We start from the raw sequence: 8,229 nt of genomic DNA on the forward strand, positions 1-8,229 counted from the left end.
TATCTATTTGTGATGCCGCTTTTGTGACACTGCTTTGAACAGTCATGGCTTCCCCCAAAGAATACCCGAAGCCGTAGTTTGTTAAGGGTGCTGAGAGTCATTAGGAGACCCCAATTTCCCCGACAGAGCTACAGTTCTTAGATTTCCCTGCAAAGAGGAATTGATTTTGAAACCACTCTGGGAATTGTAGCTCCAGGGAGAGGAATAGGAACCTCCTAACAACTTTCAGGACCCATTAGAAATTGCACTTCCTATAATTCTTTTGGGGGAGGGTGGAGGGAGATGTTTAGACCAGCGGTAGCAAATGTGGGTCCCTTCAGATGTTATTATTATTTATTAAATTTCTATATTGCCTTTCGTCCGAAGATCACAGGGCTGTTTACAATATAAGCCCCCCCCACCTAAATGCATATCATAATGAAAAACAAAACCAATACCCCTCGCAGTTTAAAAGGCCATAAATTGTTTGACTAGCCCAAAGCCTGGGAGAAGAGGAATGATTTTCCTGGTGCCTAAAAATATGTAATGAAGGTGAGCCTTCCATCATCCCTGACCATTGGTCAAGCTGACCAGTGTTGACGGTGGTTGGATTCCAGCAACATCAGGAAGGACAAAGGCTCCCCCATCCATTTTCAACTAAATTATCTTCCTTCAAGTATCTATTCTCTAAGAATACCAAACCAACTAATATTACAGTTCATTGTTTCTGAAACAAAAACTCATATTCATTGGTAGGAACTCTTGTTGGAATTATTGCCAGCATTCCTACTATTGCACCATTGTGTATAGGAATATTTTTTAAAAAAAACAAAAACAAAACACCCACACACAATTAAGGCTGGAGTTGTTTCATGGCTGATGAAAGAAAGAAAGAAAGAAAGAAAGAAAGAAAGAAAGAAAGAAAGAAAGAAGAAAGAAAGAAAGAAAGAAAGAATATGATTTTATTAATTCCTGCTGGGGTTCACGAATTCTCCAGTAATGGCTCTTATCTGTTATACTGAAAGATTAGAGCCCTAAAGTGTAAAAGTTTTCGCAAATTAATTAAAGATTTTCATTTCCTATGAAGCCCACAATTCTGTATTGTCTCTAATACTATAATCTTCTTTGTTGTAATAATAATAAAAAGCCACTCAGACTGCATAATGTGCTACTTCCCATAAATGTGCAGACCATTAAAAGGAGTCCATACTTTAACTCAAAAGAAGACTAAGCTGACTGAAATCAGCTAGAAAGGCCCTCTGAATGGGGAACTGTGTGTATGAAATATGAAAGGAAAACATGGCTGTGGGCACATGGAAACCATGGTGACCACCCAGTGAAAAGTATGCCACAATCCCACTGAAGTCAACACAACAGACACGTGCTTAATTATGTGTAGAATTTGGACCATTACATACATCTAAAACTTCCTTTTCTTGTGCATTCAGTACCGTTTAGGATTACAATTCCAAACTGAGACTTGCTGAACTTCCCGAGTCAGCCCAAAGAAGTCACCTGCTGGCTAGTTTGTTTATTGTCAAGATTTTTTTAAAAAATTGTTTCTCAGGCAAACAAACTAGAACTTGAAAGGTAGCATCAAGATGTTGCTGAACCATATATGACTCCCATCATCCCTCACCATTGGTCATGCTGACTGGGGGTAATGGGACTTGTAGCCTAACAACAGCTACAGGACATCATGTTGGCTACCCTAGATAATTAACCAACATAAATTGAGAGGTATTAGTGCAGGGATGCAGGGATTATAATGATTCAAAAACAGACTACAGGTGTTGGGTGGTGTTTGAGGGAAGGGGTTTTTGTGCTGAATGGACAACGGACAGGTTCCTTACTTCTACATCCCTCCAAACAGTGGAGTAAAAATGAGAACTCTGGAAAAGCTGTTTCCTGCCTGGGAGCTAGAACTCTCATAGAGAGAGAGTGGGGGTGGGATGTAGCAAAATAAAAGAGACAGATAGTTTTAGTCTATGTTTGCTGAGCTCTCTGAAGCTCTGAGTTGCCCTCAAGGCTTTGGGAATAACTCCAATTCAGTTTTGACACCTTGGAAGACACTTCACCTTGGAAGAGCCCCAGATCTCCGAATCTGTCTGATTTGTCTCAGATTCAGAAATCATCCAAATTTGCATCTTGAAGGCATACCGAGGCAATCCAGTGCATTCATATAGCAGAGAATTCAACTGTTCAGTTTGGTGGTGTCCTTTCAATGTGTTTTATTTGTTGTTTGTGACTACTTGTGTTTGTATTTACGTAAATCTTTTCATGTTGTAAGCCACCTTGAATACGGTTTTAACTACGGAAAGGCGGCATACAAATAAAATGATGTTGATGATGATGATGATGGTAATGGCATAAGATAGAACAGGGAAGGCTCAAGCTAGTTGATTCTACCTGTCAGTGCAACTGTCGAAGTTACAGATGAGGCAGTGAAGCCAGGCCATCTTGATAGCTATGAATGGTTTGTGACTTAGGCAGAAAAGCTGGCAAGGGTTGTGAGGGCTATCCTTTGTTCACAAATGGTTTGGTGCAACCATTATGAAGGATAGCTATGGTATGGGACCAGGCATGCTATTCCAAGGTTGATGTACAAAAGCCCAGACCAGAGCCATCAATGCAAAAGGTTTTTCTGCAAATAAGATTCATCCATCAAATGCATGTGTTCAGTTTTCCTATGGTGCAAGTACTATGCCAGCGTGGTGTAGTGGTTAAGAGCGGTGGACTCGTAATCTGGTGAACCAGGTTCACTTCCCTGCTCCTCCACATGCAGCTGCTGGGTGACCTTGGGCTAGTTACACTTCTTTGAAGTCTCTCAGCCTCACTCACCTCACAGATTCAATTCAATTCAAAGTTTATTGCGACTATAAGCCCATATAAACATAAAAACATAAAGCATAAAAGCACAGAGCATAAAAGCACAAAATTCACAAGGAACGCAACAGCAGAAGACCGTACCACAGCCATCTAAAATAACCATAAACACAGGAATATTAGGCAACAGTCGGAAGGATAACAGAAGCCTTTAATAGTCATGCAATTGACCAATTCGCCTTTTTTGGGACAGAACAGAGTTTAAAAACCTTGCCACCTGCAAGGTTGTAAGAGGATCATTGTCTTGCAAGGTTAGGGCAAGGTGTGACTCTACTGGCAAACCAACCAATTTCTGAATTATTGGTCTTAGAAGGTTTGCTCGAGCATCTCTGTGCAACGGACATGTAAAAATTATATGATGGAGGGATGCCGTTGACTTATTGTCACAAGTGCATAAAGCAGAAACTAGACCCTTGGAGAATCTATGTCTCAAAACATTGGAGGGAAACACATTAAACCTCGCTTTAATAAACGCAAATTGGTGGGAAGCAGTGGAAAGGGAGGATAGATATGTTGGAATATGGTGTATTGGAGTAATGCCTATGTTCCGAGGTGAACAGAACCCCCACCCACCCAACGTGGAATTACGTTGTAACTCAATGTCGCCCAGTCTTTGGTTGATAAGTCTTTTTGCTGGAACAAGATCTAATTTTAGGGAGTCTACAGGGGAGATTTCAAAGAGCAAGAGTTTGGCGTGGATTTTGCTGGTCCAAAAGCTTGCAAATTTGTCACATCAGAGACACTGGACAAGATAGTGGCTTGGTAAACTATGCCATCGAGTTAGCCAGTAGTTGAAGGTTCGTTTCCATAGAAGGGTCTCTAGTGAAGGGATCTTCAGTTCTAAATGCATAGATGCATTACTCACACATGGAGGTAATTTCAAGAGCTGGCGAAGGAATTGATTTTCCAGCGCCTCCAGAAGAGCAGAGTTTGTCAGAGCGGCCCAAAGCGGGCCGGAATAAGTAAGAGTGGCAACTACTTTTGCGTTAAACACCTTTAGAGCCGAAGGGACATGTAAGGCCCCGTCTGAAAAGAGAAACTGAAGAAGTGCATGAGATAGAGTTTTGCCCTTGTTAAGTAAATATTGAATTTGAGATTTCCAATTCAAATTATATTGGAAGAAAATCCCTAAATATTGGAACTTAAAAACTTGTTCTATTTTTACTCCACCAAGCATCCACTTATAAAGTTTCCGGCTTCTAGAGAAAACCACTGCTTTAGATTTTGAGTGGTTGATGGTCAGCTGGTTAGATTGACAGTAGACCTCACAGAGTGTTTGTTGTGGCGAAGGAAGGGAAAGGAGATTGTTAGCTGCTTTGAGACTCCTTAAAGGGAGTGAAAGGGAGGATATCAAGTCCAAACTCCTCCCTTTCTTCTTCTTCTTCTTCTTCTTCTTCTTCTTCTTCTTCTTCTTCTTCTTCTTCTTCTTCTTCTTCTTCTTCTTCCCACATTGGCCTACTCACATTGGCCTACTCACATTGGCCTACTCACATTGGCCTACTCAGACAAGTGTCATTGACATAGCTGCCAAGTTCTCCCTTTTTTAAAGGGAAATTCTCTTATGCTGAATAGGCTTCCTCGTGAGAAAAGGGGAAACTTGGCAGCTATGGTCATCATAGCTGCCAAGTTTTCCCTTTTCTCACGAGGAAGCCTATTCAGCATAAGGGAAAATCCCTTTAAAAAAGGGATAACTTGGCAGCTATGATGGTCAATGAGTTCAATGGAACTTGACATCAGGTATGTGTGTGTAGGATTGGATACTGACATTCCTACATAAAGTCATTTTGTAACAGTAAAGCTTCCCACTTATTCAAACGTTAAATTCTCCTGTAGTTTTGGGTGTTCCTTTCAACCACTTTCCTAGAATAAGTGTGCCATATATCTTTAAATAAAGCATGTAGTCTTAAAAGCACCCACTGAACAGAAATGGGCAAAGAAGGCATTGGAGGACATCCCATTATGTAAATACAGCAGAATAGTTGCACTGTTTTCAGAAAGGTTACATCAAGGAAACTTTGATTGTACAGAACATTTATACATGTATTATTGCAAGATGCTCAAGTGGCTAAAACAAAATACTAACAATATAGCTAGTGTGTTTCATTTGCCAGCATGAATTATTACAGAATTAAAATGTGAACATCTGGTTTGGCAGATAAAGATTATGTGATGTATATAAACACACACACACACACACACACATGTTAATCTTTTTCACTTTAAAACAAGATATTTACTAGGCCAATGTCTTCATTGTGTGTGTAGCTGATTATGTGCTGAGGTTTGTTTTGGGTTTTTTTTTTTTTTGCAAAATTAACTTTTCCCTCTGTAATTGAACTGAAGCAATATGTAGCAATTCAGCTTGGGAAGAATAATCTATGGGTATGCAGAGGGAGTTTTAGGGTAGCGGAACAGGTTTGGCTGCACTGAGCACTGCACTGCAGGGAGCGCCACAACAATGCTATAGAACAGAGTGCGAGAGGCAGGTGGCACTGAATTTTAGCATCGCACAGGGCACCGCTGAAATTTTAGAGCCCAAAGTCCACCACTGGTGCATGTACTTTTCCAGCTTTGTTTGGAGGTGGAAATGAAGCCCTGTGACATCTTAGAGAAGTGTGGGAGGGCAGGAAATAGACGTACTGGCTTTCACCTTGCAACAGACCTTGGTAGAGATATCTGAGAAGTTCAGAGGTGGACCTTCCCTGCTTTAGGAGCACTGGTGAGGCAGCAGAGACCCTGATTCAAGGACAAATGCAAGAACTTCACAGGAAGTCCCAAAATAAATAAAAAGCACTAAGCAAAAAGACACAGACCTCTATCTTGGACCTGGTCTTCATCAACGGGAAGGAACTGATTAAGTGGAAGTACTAGAAACATTGGGAGGAAGTGTTCATGTACACTTGGGTTTCATTATAAAGAGCCAACATGACCGCTGGCCCTGTTAGCTAGGGATCATGGGAGTTGTAGTTCCAAAACATCTGGAGAGCCAAGGTTGCCTATGCCTGGCCAAGAGTAAGCTGAATGCAGTCAGATATGTACTCTGGGCTTTAAGGAGGCTGATTTCCATCTCAAGGTGCTACTGGGGGAGATCCCATGGTCAGATTTACTCAAAGAGAAGCGAGTCCAAGATGGATGGGAGTTTCTTAAAGGTGAAATATTGAAGGCGCAAATGCAGACAATTCCAAAAAGAAAGAAAAGTGGGAGGCATCTAAAGAAACTAGTGAGGCTGTGTAAGGAGCTTACAGATGAGCTAAAATTTAAGGAGGGCATTTATAAAAAAAATGGAACTAAGGGGAATAATAGAATCATGAAACCATAGAATTGTAGAGTTGGAAGGCATCCTGAGGATCATCTAGTGCAACCCCTTGCTATGCAAGAATCTCAACTTAAGTATCCATGCCATCTAAGCCATTGGTTCAGGTCCTACCCTCAGGAGAAAACAAATGTTTGCAGATGAGAGTGACTAAGATGATTAAGGATCTGGAAACCAAGCCTTATGAGGAACGGCTGAGGAAGCTGGATATGTTTATGGAAAAGAGGAGACTGAGGGGAGATATAATAGCCATCTTCAAATATGTAGGACGGAGCAAGCTGCCACATGAAGGATGTTTTCTTCTGCTGAGGAGGGTAGAACCTGAACCAATGGCTTCAAGTCACAAGGAAGAAGATTGTGACTAAACATATATGGAAGAACTTTCTGACAATAAGAGTTGGTTGACAATGGAATGGATTCCCTCGGTAGGTGGTGAACTCTTCTTTCTTAGAGGTTTTTTATGCAGAGGTTGGATGGCCACCTGTCATGGATGCTTTAGCTGAGATTCCTGCATTGCAGGGGGTTGGACCAGATGATTTTTAGGGTCCCTTCCAACTCTACAATTCTATAAATGAGAGCGTTTTAAATTTTCACAGCTAAAAGTAAACAGAGCACAAACTTTGAATAGGGTTATCAATCAACACAGAGAGTCTTGTCTGGAGAAGTCAATTGGGAATAGAGGTGCAGATGATGCCAAGGAGCTGTCAACCTGTCAGAAATGCAATGATGAACATGTCCTTTGCTCTTTTTATGTATCAAGAGCCATGGGAAAGAGTAATACTCTTCAGCCAAAGAGCATTGTAATTTACACAGAGATTACCTATTATGCTACCATGGTTACAACCTCTCTCACACACTTTCATGTGTGTAATTCTGCCTGTAATCACTGGGATTAGTTTATGTGTAATTAGGCAGGACTACAGCCTGCAAGAATAGCAGTTTGATCATGGTTCAAAGATAATGAGATTCAGGTTCAGCCTACAGCACAATCTGTGTGGAGACAACCTTGAATGGTTGTCCACTGTGGGTGTAGTTTCAAATGACAGCTGCATCTCGATGGGCCTGGACTCTGATCTCACATAAACTTTGGTATCATAGGTGAAACTGTACTTTGAAAATCTCATAATTTTTTTTGCTTTTAACCCTCCATGGCAAACAACTTTCACAAAGGGGCATTCTATGGGTTCCCAGTTATGCCTTTATGTGCAATCTTGAAATCTGTTTTGGCATGTCTCAGCAGCAGTGGAATACTACAAGTAAAAGCTAGGAATTTCATATATGGGAAAAAGAGTTTCTCCAAATCTCTTAGAGAAGCAACAAGAAGTTTGAGTTGCTTGCCCTTTTTCTCACCATATTGCCAAATCTCATCCACACTGAAAGACCTGCCTACAGCCTCTTTGTGCTCCATTATTAATTTAATTAATATTAATTATTAATAATAAAATATTGGGCAGGAGAGAATCTGGAATTAAAGTGACCTGTTCTGCAGAACCGTATTTCAAAGTTTCCTCCAATTTTTAAATAAATGGGTAAAATTTTGCTGCTTGCAGAAATATCTGGGCTCTTTCGAAAGGAGTGCAGTTATCTTTTATTGGGCACATTCATTTTCCTGTTTTCACTTCTTTGAATTTATCTTTCTGAATGTAACAGCTGATTTGCAAACCCCACTTACGTAGTCCCATAATCATGCCATGAGTATAAGCATCCAGTGAGCTGAATGTCAACAGAAGTTTCAACCTGGATTGGTCATGGCCAAGTATAAAGTTGATTTCTGGAAGTGACGCTCTGTGACAATTTTATTCTTCTTGAAAGCAATTAAAATGGCTTTTAAAGAACACATGCCAAATAGTGTAAGGGTTATTTATAATCCCAGATGCATTGCCCAATAAAGATTTAACCTCTCATACGGTTCAAAGGTTTTACAGTAGATAAAACCTTGAATCATGCACCGTAAACATAGCGCTGCTTCCTCTTCTGGCTTATCTTACCTTTTTCTGCTATATCATAGTGTTGTAGTTGCATTTCTTTCTTCTCTGCCCTTCTTGTGTATT

This window comes from Zootoca vivipara, chromosome 4 (genome assembly GCF_965207765.1).
Source record: "Zootoca vivipara chromosome 4, rZooViv2.hap1.1, whole genome shotgun sequence".
In the NCBI taxonomy this organism is placed as follows: Eukaryota; Metazoa; Chordata; class Lepidosauria; order Squamata; family Lacertidae; genus Zootoca; species Zootoca vivipara.